At 35.2% G+C, this 16,852-nt stretch overlaps 1 pseudogene; it reads right to left on the bottom strand.

Annotated features, from left to right (window-relative positions):
• Positions 1–411: 411 nt before the first annotated feature.
• LOC149167364 (kinesin-like protein KIN-14R) lies at positions 412–15,533 on the bottom strand (annotated as a pseudogene).
• Positions 15,534–16,852: the final 1,319 nt, after the last annotated feature.

The following is a 16,852-nucleotide window of genomic DNA, read 5'->3' as shown; positions in this document are numbered from 1 at the left end:
CAACAATGGAGTCATATCAAAGCAGCGTTCACCATGGAGTAGATACCAGAGCGCTAAATAAATGATGGTCTTCTTCAAACACGGGGCTGTCCTTCACTGGGCCAAGAATATATTGCAGCCTGCTGGAAATGTTGAATATACATGAATGAAAGCAACGTTAAACCGCATTACAGCAACATTAATATATATTGTGTATGGTAGTCTCAATATATATATGAGAAGGCCACACACAATCCCACATCGCGTCTCTGAAAAATAAGCTTCCGTAGCGGTTATTGGATCCTTCAGTTCTGGTGCGTGATCGACCACTTGAGTGGCAGAGTTGCTCCTCTGATTATCGTAGCGATGTCTTCTATACCTGCAACCACAGAGTCTCTCAGTCGTGCCTTGGACATCAAGAGCACTGAACTTTTACTTGGAACTTCTTTTGCTTAGTGCGATTCGAACGTATGACGTTTCTTTTTCTTGAACTTCTTTCGCTTTCGCTTGGTGCGATTCGAACGTATGGCCTCGAGTAATACTAGGCTCGAGTGACAAACGCTCTGAGCCGTCACTCCTCACACACGAGAAGCGGGGGGAGGAGCTGAAGAGTCTCCTTACAGTTCTACGCCCCTTTTCTCTGATTCCAAAGGCTAAGACTGCTAAGATTGTCAGAGGAGTAATTGATGCGGTTGGAAGATAAGGAGATTGATACACCGGGTCTGCTCGCCATGATGTCAAATGATACTGGGAATCCTTCAACTTAGCCTCGCTAAAATTAAGCTTTTCACGCAGATGTTGTATTAAAACCTGGTAAGTTCTCCAGCAAGGTAAATTTCAGTGAAACAATCGAACCTCGAGTGAAATGAAAGGCCAAACAGTCACTTGAAGAAGTCGAACCACTGAGATATCTCCAGCAAGGAAAGTTTTGCGTCTTTTTTCCTTATAACAGCAGTATACCAGCTCTATAAAACTCCATGCAGCTCAAAAAATGAGAAGTTAAGGGACTGATATTATACACAATAATATATTTCTTTGCTCAGTAGGTATATGCTCAGCCAGCCATGAAAATGAATGCAGACCCCGCAATGCTATTCTGACGGCACACAACACCAGTGTCCGCAGCCTAAATAGCGGACGGGCGCACCACACAAGTAATCCAGACAAGACACTGGTAGGGATTATAAAAAATTAACTGTAATAATGTCGAATAGCTTCCCATCGCAATTTTATTCAAGAGAATACTGAGCTTTAAAGGGCGTTTAATACAGAGGGCCCCGGGGTAAATTTAATCTTCATAACCAGATGATATCGCGTGCAGGAAACGATTCAACGGTAGAATAAAATGCACAGAAAATGATGGCAAAGATGCGCAGATGACTGACCATAGCAGTGAAGACTGTTACCCTAAATTGCAGGTATGAGCGAGAACAGGCCGCAGAACAATCAGTGACTCTTAACCGATACGCAGAGACCCAATGACACGCAGGACAGAGGCATTATGGCAAACGTTCAGCATTTACTTAAAAACGCATATGTCAGAGTGCGCAGTCTAGACAAAATGCACAGTCTTGGCAGAAAAACGCATATATGTGCATGAATTTCGATTAGGCACAACAGAGAGATAATCCAAGGAATGGACAGAGTAAAAGCATCAAATTTCTGACTGTCAGTGAATTAATGGAGTGTTATGGACAGTGAACAGAAATGTCATAACTGATATGCACATAGAGGCCACAAAACAAATGGCTCAAATTGAAGCAGGACCAACAATCGCCTGCTCTGATACCATGTTAAACACACATGGACAGCACAAAATAGGAAAGATAAATCATGTGAGTACATTTTTTATTAACATCAGATATACATTTATAGTACAACATATGACTCTTGGGTTTCAGATCCCAAGGTCTCTTGGACTGCTTTTGTCCATTCGACTTCCACACTAACCCATTAGGATTAGGTGTCCAACAGAGACTTTTCAATCTTGGGCCCGAATTTTACTGGAAGTCCTTGTTTGGGAACAGGGAAGTGGCCATATTCAATTCTTCTCTCTGTGCACACAACATCCCACATACATGAAGTCCAATAACAAGTATCAGAAGTCTTGATAGATTGCCATTAACAATAAACAAGAAAGTTGCCACCATGTCACTGCCTTGCAATATTTTCCTATATGCTTGTCCTTACAATCAAGTTTTTTCATGAGTATATTATTCATTTCTTGAAAACCTGGTACTTCTGGAAATATTTCATTATATTTGTGAAAGGCCTTCCAAATCTAGCCAAATAATTACAAAATCTAAAATATTGTTAACGTATTCCATTCTACTTTAGCCACTTTTATATGCACATCATAGCAAGGTATGTGTGGTGAACTAATGGGAATGGGTGCAACAAAAATTTGTAATTTCTATGTATATCTATTAGTCAAAGCTCAAATCTAGTCCACATCTTGAAAACTTTAGGATTGAAATGATCTAAAAATCTAATTTTGTAGATTTTAAGCTTGTCAATAGATTTAGGGAATCAAATGCTGGTAGAAATGGTACCTGTACATGGTCGTCAGATTATGGATCAGTATAAACATGTACAACTTTTCTAATTCATTCCTAGGTTATGAATGGACTCCACTACAAACCCTGGACACTGAAAATCACAAATTTTCATTAATGTCAATTTTGAACCCTAGAAAAAATATGTGTGTGTGTGTGTGTGTGTGTGTGTGTGTGTGTGTGTGTGTATATATATATATATATAACCAATGATCCTCCTAAAAATCCAAACATTCCTGAAACATCACATTGACTAACCTCAAATTGGAAGGATCAAATGTATGAGGATCTAGAAAGAATTCTAGATTATGATAAATGTTTTTGAAAAGTGGCATGACCTTCATAGCCATTGGGAATGAGGTAGCCTACACAATGTATGTTATATTGGTATAAAGGAATTTTAAACTTGTAGGTTTTAAAATATTTTAGAAATTTCATGGACTTGAGTGAAGTCAAACCACCAAATTCACTCATGTCTATAAAATCTCCTAAATATTCCAAAATTTGCAGTCTAATTACACTCAAGTTTTACGAAACAAAACTAATTCTAAGTTCAACAATTAATGTGCCAGTTTTTTTTAGAAAATGTCATCCTTATCACAATTGTATATTCCAAAATATTTTGGAAATCCAGAGACATGAGGGAAGAAAAACCATTAACTTCACTAAATCTACAAATTTTCCTATATATTCCAAAATCTGCGATCTAATTAAGCTAATTTTTTAGGTAACAAAACCAACTCTAAGAAGCTCAACAACTTTCCTAACATACAATAACTCTATACTCAACAAAAATTAAAACCTACATACAGTAGCTCTATACCCAACCTGACTTGAAACGTTGAACCTACTACACTCTGTCCTAACCACTCACTGATTTACTAATTTGAATCTAAGTTAGTTATATAGTTTAACCAATTTAACTAGCATCCCTATAGAACTGAAATATTTTTTGTCTACTTGAAGGTAACAAAGGTGAAACAATAATAGAGAATTCTAAAATTACAGACGCAATTTCTAGAAAGGAGAATGATGCACCTGAAATATAAGCATTCAAGGAAAATGAAGTAACAAGGATAGAAGGTAAATCATAATGCATGCATGTAGAAGGAGGCCTTAATGAGAATTTCAACCAAATTTTGGGTCAGAGTCCAGACTAATACCGAAGTTGATCATCATGTGAATGAAAATAGAATTGCTTTCAGTGAAGCTGATGAACTTTTGGAGGCTAATGTTACACACTATGATCATTTTACCTGAATAGACAATAGACAACAATAAATTCTTGACAGAGGTAGAAGTTAGAACCACCCTGCTGCAAACCCAAGAATATCCTTAACAAAGAAGGAATTGACATTCTACCAATTCTTTATGGACAGAAATTAGGCATGATGGAATTGTGGGTATTCATGTGTTCCACTATAAAGATGATAAAAAAATTTAAAGAAGGTAATTCTGCTCACCACACAAATGATAAAATTGATACCTCATGTTAGGAAGAGAAAGATGAGGCTACCCAAATTTATGCTTCAGGTTTTGATAATGAATCTACTACTCTAAATGAAAAAGTATGCCCATAATTTGTACTAAGCCACATTGTTCACTGCAGGGATAAACCTATCCTCCCCCTTCCTATTGGTAAAAGGAATTCCAGTAACATATCTCCATTCTGGAAAATGGGCAAGAAAAGTAGAGAGGATAAAGAGGTACAACCAACAAACAAAGACAAAAATAATGATTTTCCCAAGGGCCTCAAAATTAATACCACTGAGGGAAAATTATGTGAATTAAGAAATGAAGAAAAATTAAGTTCCAAAGACATTGATGTTGACCCTTGTTATGATGTAGATGTTGACATTCATGGTGAAAATATTAATATGATGGCTAATGATTTCTATGGCAAACATGTAAAAACCAAATGCACTGAGATCCCCTATCCTGGATGAGACAATATGAACAGGGAGTTTATTGGAGCATAAATAAATAGTTCATTGACCAAGAGGTTATAAATATTGGTGACCTAAAATATGTTTTTCATAATTAGAAAGAAATAGAGTCATCTATTTTCTATTTAAAATTTGGGCATAAAAGTACAACTACAATGAAAATAGACATTGGCCTAGGCAATTTCAACAACAGTTATAAAGAACATTATGTGGTTTCTATGGCAGGAAAGCACCTTGAATGCACAAGAAGCAAGGATGAGCAACAAGCCTGCAAATAAGAAGATCTTGGTCATTATTTCATGCCCAAAATAGAAAATGGTTTTGTTGAAATTGATGGTGGGTTCAATAATAACATATATGATTTCATGGAATATGAATTTCGACAATTTTTAAGCATCCAAATAGGGGTGCCTTCACTTATCCAAATGATTGCAAGACATTGATAGCTCATTCAAAAGTAGGTGTTGGTCACCCATCATTTTAAGTATCTATGACCTTTTGAAGGACGAAATTGAGGTAGGCCAACATGGGCACCTGAAGTACTTTAGGACTCACTTGCAATTGGAAAACAAGTTTGTAGTAGAGACAAACATTTCATCAATTCCAACCTACAACGCGTCTTGTGTTCAATTTGATAGATGAAACCCACCCATGAGCTTCTTTTAAAAATAATGAATCCAAAGCTTTGGAAAAAAAGTACTTTCAAGGGTTTGTTCTTATCCTAAGCAAGTGGAGGGGAGAACAAATCCGTTCCAACTAGGCCCTTAGTTATTCTTATATTGAGTACTATAGCATAATTCCTAAGCATTAAAACCTTTTCCTACAATATTTCATCATATGTCTAGATGTGATAAAGCTTATTAACTTTCTCCATGTCGCAACCATTGTTTTGTCTATACACCTTCCTATGGTCACAATTTGTTTACCATGTTCCTAAGAAAATGATGTCTCTCGAGGACTACTTCATTCTACCAATCAACCTTACCTAACTCTCTCATCAACTTTAAGATCAAATTTTAAATCCTCTGAATGCTTTGGAGGTAGGTTCTCCAAATGTCAGGCATAAACAATTAATTTAGCCCTGGGGCCTGCAACTTCTTCGTGCCCCATGGGACCATGAAGATTATTGACTAATAACCAATAATTTGTTACATGGGGATGCATCCCTTGCCCTATGGATTGTGTTCATAGGACTAGGGCATATTTCCCATCCCAAAAACAAGGATAAAAATGTCCCCAATGAAATTTTCATATTTTCCTAAATTTTTATTCATGCAGACATTAAGTACAATAAAAAATAAATAGGAGATCAAATATCCAGGAAAATATGAAATTAGCCATGGATCTCTAAGAGAAGGTAGTGGGGATGAACGCAAAAGTCCTAAATCATTTGTTGAGGCCCTTCAATAGGCTTCCTAGGCAATAATTTGATAGTAATAGTGAGTGACTGCAATTTCAATTGAGTTTCCTCTTCAGGAAAAGTCTCCAAAAATATTTCAAGCAATTCATCAGAATTGTCAATCCTTTCTACATATTCGTCGATAATACAAATCATGGATGCAAGAGACAATTAGTTTAATTATCAATTAGTTTCCTATATCTTAATGTTATAATTTATCATGAAAAAGAATATAATTATGTCCACTACCTATAGCAATAATCTCACTAATTTATCTTATCTGTAAGGCTTTATATGTCATGTTTCAAGCGGAAGTCCTTAGATTATGAGAATTTTTTATCTCTTAATGAAAATCGATATCTAAAGTAAACGAAACACAAGATAAGCACACAACAGTCAAAGATATTTATAAAAACATGTTTGGGAAAACCCTCGATAACTCAAACACCCTCGTTGTGCCAATTTTTTCCTTTGTTGGGAATCTTCTCTTTCCCATAGGCCACACACGTCTGCCTGAGCTAATTTCTTCCTTGGGTGGGCCATACACCTTCCCCCAAGCTATACACTCTGCTTGGCTAAAAATCTGCCACCCAAGCTATGTGACTTGATTGTTATTCTCAGATCAATGGTTTGAGTAAAAAATGTTTTCTTGTTGCTTGGAATATGTTTAAACTAAGTGGTGTATTCTTCTTATCAACTCTTCATAATTAATATTCAAAAAATAAACTTCATATGGACTTAGAGTGTCATATCGAATGGCTTCCATATGGTGCAAAGACTCGAAAAATGGTGCTTTATCTAATCATGTTAGAATGAGATTTGGAATGAAGTGTCTTCTTACTTGTGGAATCACTATAGTGATCCATCATCCATCAATGGCTGAGGAGAGAAGTGAATTATACATATGTATATATTTTTATTGCTATCTATATATATATATATATATATATATATATATATATATATATATATAAAGGATCCATGTTGAAGAAACAAGCGAACCATAAAGTTATTGTTTATGGATTAGTCAGTTTTAGAGGATTTGTCCTTTTTGAAACCCTGCTATGTGTCTGTAGATTCTATAATAAGTTAGCAGGTTTCATAATATATGTAGGGGTCAATGTGTAGAAATAAATTGTTGGTAGCGTATGCAGACTAAAGAGTGTGAACATTGACGCTCATGTATTATAAAGTTCCATTACAAGGTGAAAGTGCCTGGACTTGTAATTCCCATACTGGTAAGATTGGACCATTGCAGAAAACAGGTAAAGGTGTGGCTTTGAGGTATCAAATGAAAATTTTTACAAAATGGGCCTATGTAACCTACAGTCAATTAGTTTGTTGAGATTGGCTTATTTATGTTACCATTTGTCAATCAATTCCATGCCTAGAAGCTCATTTTCTACACAATGATTCTGGATGCATGCCATGTTGAAATATGTGTAATTAGGTTCGGCCTTCATAAGTCTGAAATGTACAATTGTAAATTATAAAATGAAAAGAAATTATTATTACTAAAGGAAGGGTTTCATGCTCAAATTAATAATATTATAGGTCAAGCACCCATTGAGTGCTTCTAGGGTTTGTCCTAGGTCTAAGAGTCATTTCCATATATTAAAGACCCCAATGGGCACATTGTATCTTGTAAAGAAACATTAATTTTGACTTTAAAGTGTCTAAACTCCCTCCAAGATCAAGTCAGCCTAGAAGCTATCAAGTCTGCCTATTGAATAGCCACGCCTATCCCTTAAAGAGGCCTATATAAAGAGAGGAACTCATCCTCCAAAGAAAAACTCTCTCATCTCTCATTCTATGCGAAGAAGAGGACGAAGAAGAGGTTGAGGAAGAGGATGAAGAAGAGGTTGAAGGAATTCGAAGTGTTTAGGTTAGTTCTCTCTCCCACATGCAAGTCAAAGCTAGGGTTTTTGTGCAAGGGTTATATCTGGTTTAATCTTGGCAGGAAGAGAGAAAAGAAGTCAAACAAAGGTCACTTAGGGTATCTCTCTAGTCCTAAGTATCTAGAAAAGGAAATGGAATGGAAGAAGAGGCTCTAAAGAATAATATTGAAGCCTTCTAGGGTGGTAACAATAGTTGCAGCAATTGTCAGGTAGACAAAATTTCAGATATAGAGTAGGACGTCAAAGTTCTTGCAGCATGAGGTCAAGTTAGTGGTCGATCTTGATCTTGGAGGGTATTTGTCTCAGTCACAATGTCACGGTATTCATCAATTGAAGTATCTATAAGAAGATAAGAGATCTAAGGGTTTTCCCTTCAAGAGGAGGGGTTTTGGCCCTAGCTTGCAACCTATATACTATGTCATTGTTCTTATTTTGTTGGTAACTTTTTGATGTATCTCACATTATAATAATAAGGAACAAAGATAATAAGGAAAAAGGGAAACACAAACAATTATCAAGTTAAAGAGAATTACCATATTCATTTCCCTATTGAATTCTCAACATGACATCCAATGCCTGATCATCCCAAATATTTGTCAATGGCATGTTGGTTATGATAGAATGTTTCCCCAAAGAAAGTATATAGCCAAAGTTCAAATTAACACAAAAAATATGTGGGCAACTCAAAGAAACATATGCACAAGTTCTTACAATAATCAGTTGCTCAGGGATAGAGATGAGTACCATCATATAAACAGAAACCAATAGTTGTGGTAGCAAACCCAGCAGTGTTAAATGTCCAGATTGAATTCACCCATCTCAAAGAATGGATGTCTGGAAATTGTGACAAAAAGAATTCAAACACTCCAAACGAAATGATGAATTTTTGCAATGTAAGATTACCACTATTGTGATAATGTTTACAAATGGCTTGAAAAATAAGGATGGAAAGATAATTACTAATTCTATAAGACCAGTTTTTAGTTCCTTCAGAAAGCAAACATCCAAAAAAAAAATATAAGATTGTCTTTGCTCAAACTAACCGTGAGGCTCCTCGGTCAAACAACCTTTCACAAAAACTCTAGAAAAATAATTTTATCCTCCTCAACTCTCCCTTGATTTCCAAACCCCTCAAACAGTACATCATATGTCACAAGTTATGAAGCCCCGTAGCTTATGGACTAGTGGTGGACATCTATCATTTTCCTTCAAGTTTTTCGAGATACTGCAATCTCCCTTTCTCTGTTTGTTGTCTTTGTGCTTTGAGCCTGATTTCAAGTTGTTCTTCTAGTTCTTTTTGTGTCTATAATCGTTTCCCTTTCACTTTGGCCTAAAGTTGTGCTTCAAGATCCTTTACCTGCATGACTAGTAATAATAGGAAAAATATTACTTTAGTACATTGAATCAAACAAATGAAAGATTTAGCACTTAAAAAGAAAGTTAAATAAAAAATCGAAGTAAGAATTACCTTATCTTGAAGATTTCCTACACAACTTGTTTCCTCTGATTATTTCCTTATATTGCATGATCGCCTTCTCCCAATGTTGTTGCTGCTCTCTGAGCCTAGTTTCAAGTTGTCCTTCTAGTTCTTTGACCTACAGAACTTCAATCTCTTTAACAAACTCTAGAAATGAATTTCCTAACCATCACATGTAATAGAAAAAATGAATGCACAATCAATACCTTTTCTTGAAAATTTCTACAAAGTTGTTCTCTTCCCTTAAGTTTCACAGCCAATTTATACATGTTCTCATCCATCTTCTACATCATGTCATCCTTTACCTTTCCTTCTTGTTTTACCTTCTCAAACTACACAAAGGCATTCACACTTTCAGGAATAACCTAACCAACCTAATGTACAGGGAATGTTATGAATTCAATAACAATACTCATTGAAAATATGAATGCAAAATAATTCTAATTGTATGCTAACTAGCAATGTAAAATCATTTTATTTGAACGTAGCATTTACTTATACTTGAAAAGCTCACAAGATTCAAATTTTTTCCATGTTGGACCTAGTTCTATGCCCCTCACTCTGGTGGCAAAGTTCAATGAACTTAAAGGAAAACGGACATGAGGGGAAAAGGTTTTGGAATGACACCTAATGAATCTTGGAGCAAATTTGTAAGCTTAGAATTCCTAAAATCACCAAAATCAATTGTCATGACATTATTAAATTTTATTTCAAAAAGAGACAACATATGCAAAAGGAAGTGACAAATGAACAATAGAGAAAGTCTTTTGAACCCTTCAAATAGTTGAAATTCAACAAACCTATAGGGTACGTGGTTTTTTTTGGTTGCTAATGTAGATATAACATCCCCATGAGGAAAAATAGATTTGTTGATAGATTGAGCTTCCTTAAGGCACTCCCATTCAACATTTGTTTTTATTCTCTCACTTTTTGCTAAATCAATAAGCCACAACTTTCTCCTGGTACAATCCCCGTTGATTATGTTTTCTCCCTTTACCATCACACAAAGTACACTGTGCATGTGAACATTAAAATCACAAACTCTCAATAACTCGTTACTAGAGAAAACAATACAAACAAATCAGAACTGCCTCACTGGTTGATATTGTCATATAAATCAAGTAATTCTCACATGCAAAAAAAATATTGTAATTTTCTTCGAGTGGGTCTTAAACTATTCAAATTATTACTTTCTCCAACATAAACTATAAGATAAATTTTGATAATTGCTTCAAGCGGGTTATCATGTATTTTACAAATTGGTACTGTTCGGCTCAATTTAGTCAATATTTTTTATCCAGCAAAACTGCCCAATAATATGTAGCATAGGGGAAAGTTTATTATATGTTCTTCTATGAATTTATCCCTATTTATCATTTTATATAACAGTATGAAGTGATCCTTGATGAAAAATGCACACCGGTGAGAACAACTACTATGTTCATTAGAATTGGTAGAGCCAACGGCCCTTGCATCGGTTCCATTTTGTAAAACTTCCAAAAACTCATTCATAGTGTGTACTTGTGATTCAAAAAGTCCTGGAACATGATGGACACCTTCTTCTACCTTGCTTTAATTCGATCCTAATGACATACCACTGAGTCATTCTGAATTCAATATACTAAAATTGTTTTGTAGAATAGAACAATATATGTATCAAATATATCTCATCTTCGTTTAAAAAACTAGAAATGAACTTAAACACCAAGAAAGCCAGAAGCTACCTTTTAAGAGTATGCCTTGGCTGAGTGGGGGATGCAAGTAGATGATGAATCTGCTCATTGTAAACTTACAAAATGGTTACTGAGATATCATATTTAAATAATCCATTCCTCTCATTAGCTACATTAAAGAGCTCCTCCAATGTTCAATAGTTTACTCCCCTATCGTCATGTGTTCCCTCCATGGTAAATGTCTTCCCAGTTCCAGTTTTCCCATATGCAAAGATACACACATTATACCCATCCAAAAATGACATGACAACTAGTGTAGTATCGACAAAAATAACCACTGCCCATGGAAAGAACTCTAATAAATGAATTTGTGTACTTTCAGATCCAAAAGATATTATTTGGTACATCTTACCTTGATTTTCTTTATTAGTAAACACTAAAAACAAGATCAAATTTTAACACCCTTGAAGAACAATTAACAGTATGTTGAGTTCATTGTCTCTATTTGTATAAAATTCTACCATTGGAGAAGCTCTTGCTGATATTTCTCCATCACTCAATGGACAACATCTAAAGAATGCTTTGATGTTTCCTTAAAAAGACCAAAAAACCACGTTATCTAACCTACTAATCCTTGTGTAATGCATAAAAAGAATGCAATCAGCAAGTTGCATGTAGACGCCAACACTTTATTGTAAAGCTTTTTCGTTTACATTGTCTCTTTTTTGAACTTCTTCCTCAGGCCTTTACAATGAAAAACTTAACAACTTCATAAAAATTAATAAAATATTAGCAATGATTTTCTCAGAAACAAAATATTTATCACACTTACCGAGAGATTGCACAATGGGTGTCATCATAGGAATGTCAGGGATATCACTAGCACACTTATGTGCCTCTTCTGAAAGGTTATGATAATATCTATTTAGTATTTTCTACCAAGTATTCAACAAGATTATTCATAGAATATCTGATGAGGTGCAGTATAGGAAGAAGACTCAACTTAAATTTGTATGCTAATATATTCAATACCAAAGTTATCTAAAATTTAGCCCTCAATTCTTGAGTTGATGATGCCAAAAAAAATTTATACCTTTGGTATGTGTATTGAAGCTCCCTTAATTTAGAAGTTTGGCCTCCTATATCTTGTCATGTAACAAGGAAATTTTTGCATTAGATAATTCCAATTCGTTGGCTTATCAGTAATAAGAAAAAAAATATCAATTTTTTCGACCTAAGCATTCAACATGAAATGACATGTTATCGAGTTCAGTCCCCAGGTTCACATTTTGATGATTAGAGTCATTAAGCGACATTTAGACCTTGTGGTATTCATTTTTCTTCAATTCATACTCCCTAGTAAGCTCTTCAATCTTCCTTTCATACTCCACTATACATTTGGGAGTTTTCCTTCTAATCTATAAACCAATCGACATAACTAATGTTAATCCATATCAAGATTATTTAAAAGAAGTACAAGGATGGCTCTACCAACATCTCTCAATATGTTGTGTTCCCAGTTTTTGTCATTCCTATCTATCTAGAATTGAGCATTCAAATGTCCTCCATTTGTATTTCCTATAGCCATATGAAGACTACTTTTGAGATAGTCAGGACTTCCTATCATCTGTGATTTGATTTCTCGACCACATCATCAAATTAAAATAACTGAGCATATCAAATCAATTTACCCAAATGATAAAATCTATAATGGTAGTAAGGTTCAGTTGGATCTCCCCAAGCGAAGGAAATCATTGCAATGTTGTTTGAGTTTTTCAAGAACTGAGAAATCAAGTTCTTTTAAAAAATTCTAGCCAATTGGAGATATCTTATAAGTAGATTCTGATTTTAATAATGCAAATCTAGAATATAACGTGAACAGATGCAATAAGGATGTTTTGGTTGATGTACCCTATCTTCTTCAGTTCCTAAAACAAACAAGATGTCAATGAACTAGATACACAAGTTGCCTGCAGGCTGCAATCCTTTTCTCTCTAAAAATATGCATCTACATGACCAAAATGTGAATCCTCCCTAACCAGTGAATACAAACTAGGAGGAAGATGCTCATTCCAACCAGGAGGAAGTTGCTCATTGAAAATTTTCCTCAATTGCAAGTGAAAAATCAATCAAAGATTCTAAGGGAAAGTCTGGAAGTTTTCCGTCTGGATCTTTTTTTAGCTTTATATGTAATGAGAGAGCTGAGAAGTGTGAAGTGTTTTTCACAAAATTAGTGGCAAAATGGAATGCAAAGGAAGCAGAGAAAAAACAATTGCAAGTTAAACCAAAGAAGCTGCAAGAAGATGATAGAAAGATGCTTAAGAAAAGTTTGTCATTTAAAGCATCTCTCATGCCATCACTCTATCATGAAGCATCTCCATTGAAGGTTGAGCTGAAGAAGATACCTCTTACCCACCAAAAATCCCCAAGTTAGGGCAGAGAAAGAGCTATGTTGGTGTAGAATCTGAAAGTGATCCAAACCAAGTTTTTAGAACATCTCACTTTAATTTGGACCAGAAAAAGAGAAATGGGTACGCGCAAACATGAAGACAATTGTAGATAAGGACATGGCTAGAAAGAGAACTGTTGGGAGATCATTGAAAAATCCATCTTCAAAAAAATATTTATCGTAAAAGTCTAGTGAAAGACCTTTCATCCTCAAACAAGAAATTTCAAACAATCCAAAAGATGGACTTGTTGATGAATCTACCAAGGATGATAATTAAATCACAAGCACGTATTCAAAAAATTCTTCTGGAAGAAGTGATATGAATGGATTAACTCTATAAAAATTTGAAGTTATTGAATATCAAAAGGAAACCAAACCTTTAGATGGGAAGATTGGAATTGGAAATACCGCCAATGATAAAGACAATGAAACTTATCTAAATTCTGAAGTTGTCGAAGAAGAACCAAATGGGACTGAACCTATAAGTAGGAAGAATGAGATTTCAAAGACTACTAAAGTGAGCCTAACTATGCAAAAGTATGAATTTGTTGAAGAACCGATTGAAGCTAAAATCTTACAAGAGAAGGATGAGATGCCAGAAACTAAGGTTTAGGGTGATATATTGGGGGATTCAGGTTCTCTGATTGAAACTTTTGAAGGTCGCAACCACACATCAGATTTTGTTATAGGGTTGTAAGCTGAAATATTACAGGTTGTTGATGGCTTGGATCTGGAAAGTGAATCACACTCCCATGTTAATCCACGTAAGAGGCGTATCCAAGGTAACAAAACTGATATGAAACAAATGGACCCCAACTCTGTTTGATCATCTCAACATTGTTCAGTTGAAGAAACTAATTGGAAGGGAATTAAGAATCCCAAAAAATAACAACTTAAATCTATGATGATGCCCTACTTTAATAATTCAAAGAGAGAGAATGGCAGAAATACCCCTTCAAAGAAAATAAATAAAGGAAAAGATAATATGATTCGTTCTATGTACAGTCTTGATTTGACTTCTCTGTTTTTATTAAAAAATATCTACATGTATTTTGGAGTAAGTGGATGTTGTTCCCTAAATGTTGTTCCTGCAGTCCTTGTTAAGGACGTCTTCACATGGTTTCATTGTTTATTATAAAAGACTTTTTGCTGCATTTCTACTACAATATTTGTTTTTGTATTGATAAAGGTTGTAGTTGTGCAGGTTGAAAGAAAACAACAATAATCTGTATTGTGAGAGTGTGTTTATCCCCTGTTTCAAATTCCTTATAGGGAGCAACATAGTCAAAAAAAGAAAAAGAAAAAACTTTGAAGCATTGAGTTTGTTGTGGGCTAGCTCTCTCTCTCTCTCTCTCTCTAGATATATATATAGATATATATAGATATCATACATATACTTACACAACCTTGTTTCATAGGTTTAATTACTGGGTGATTTTTATCTACTATACTTGTTATATTGTATAAAACATTGATTCTACTTCCATTACTACTGAAAAAAATATGTTTGGATTCCTGACGTGGTACACGCTGGCTAGCAAAGTCCTAACAGTGAGATTTTGTTAGTTCTAGTGACATGGAACATTCTCCAAACTTCCTCCCAGCATAATTGACTTGGAAAGTGGTTTTTGTTGGAAGGATTCCCATCATGAGATAAGCATGCTAACCAAGTGCAAATACTGGGGTCAATTTTCAACATGGTGTAAGAGAAAGGTCTAGAAATTGATTGGCAGTGACTAGGATATCTAAGCCAAAGTGAGGCTTAAAGACAGGTGTTGGATGATCACAACATTAGCCCCTAAATGAAATTCACAGGCCCCTAAATGTCTCAAAATCCCCATGGTTCTGAAAGAAAAATCACATAGCACCTTCTTCTAGTTCTTAACTTCATTAAACCTTAAAAAACCTAAACAAACAAACAAATAACCAAAAATAAAAGTAATGAAAGGCTTTCATTTCAATTACCAATTGAGAATTATTCCTTCATTCTTCAGAGATCTCAGCCTCTTCTTCATCAATCTTGGCCTAGACATCCTTTCCATACGCCATACAGCTGATGGAGAGGCATGCACCCAAAACCGCCTTCATCATCCTGAAAAATTCCTTGGCCATGGACTTCGCCCTCATAACCCTAGCAATTTCAATGAGCTTCGCCATTGAAATCTTGTCTTGCCACCTTCATCCTCTCTTGATTAGGGGCGTAACGCGAATCATAGGAATTTTCATTCCTTGTCTATGCTTCTAATGGCTTTGGCCGATGGACCTTAATCTCTTATATACACCCTTATGTGCTACATTTATCTATTCCACCCCATGATTTATTACAAATGAAAGCCATACTGCAGGTACCGCTTGATCTATCCTATGAATATGGGACAGGGAAACACAACAATAAGCAAACAAAAACCAGCAACACCAAGACATCAAAAGGATAAGATAATATCATTAGCTGGGTAGCCGGGTTAGTAAGATCGAAAGGATGGAAGACCATGGAGACTTGTTATCATTATGCTTCCACTAACACCTGGCCCATGAATTCACTAGTTAAACAAGAGGAAAACAACCTTACAATTCATAAGGAGGGGGGCATGTTATCTTCATAGGGAAACTGGCATATTTTTATAGGGAAACAAAATCTTGGAACCTAAGCTCTTAACCAGGGAAAACAAATTCAACACCACAACAAACTTGGCCTACTTGTTCTGAACGGTGAGCTTTACCCTCACCCTCAAACCTTTCGAATATTTTGTTGTTTTCTTTGCAATATCTTCTTCAATATTCTTGGGCGATATACCCAAAGGACTCATCTTACGGCCAAATATGAAGAAGATCCCAATTCTACGCTTGAACCCTCACATACACCTCCACCACTTGGGAAAGATCGAGCTTGGGAGGCATGGCTACCAAATTTTCAAAGCAATCGATTCACTTGCTGCAAATCAATTATTTTGACCAGCGGATGTAGCTAAAAGTTGGTTTTCTTATTGTTCTTCATATTGTCTTAGTTCAACACAATTACAATTACATGCAGAGTTGTTTTTCTTTCTGTCTTGATTCAAGACGGCGACTAAAAAATTAGCTCAGGCTTTTAAGAGGAATTTAAAATTTTGGCTCAATTACACGTCTTAAAATACCCCATTATGTACAAATAGGGATGAATGCTATTGTAACACCCATTTGATACCTTCTAGTTTTGTGTATGGAACATGGACTACAATAACACATATCAAGTAAACATTTTCCTAGATTCTGAGTCATGAGGACTTTATGCAAGGCACCACATATTATATATTTGTACATATGTATTAAATTGTAGGATATAGTAAAGTTTCTAGTGAGACATAATTAGCTCAGTTAGCCTAATTTTTTTTCCCCAATCTATGAAGACACTATGTACATATGATCTAAGCTCAAAAGTCGATCTAATAAAAGCAAGAGAATGGATTCCATTGGAATGTTGGGGCTATGATATGAAA

This window comes from Pinus tabuliformis, chromosome 5_1 (genome assembly GCF_031772625.1).
Source record: "Pinus tabuliformis cultivar Carrire ecotype Pingquan chromosome 5_1, CPIR1, whole genome shotgun sequence".
Classification (NCBI taxonomy): domain Eukaryota; kingdom Viridiplantae; phylum Streptophyta; class Pinopsida; order Pinales; family Pinaceae; genus Pinus; species Pinus tabuliformis.
Note: the sequence above shows the minus strand (reverse complement) of the source record. Positions and strands in the feature narration are given on the sequence as shown.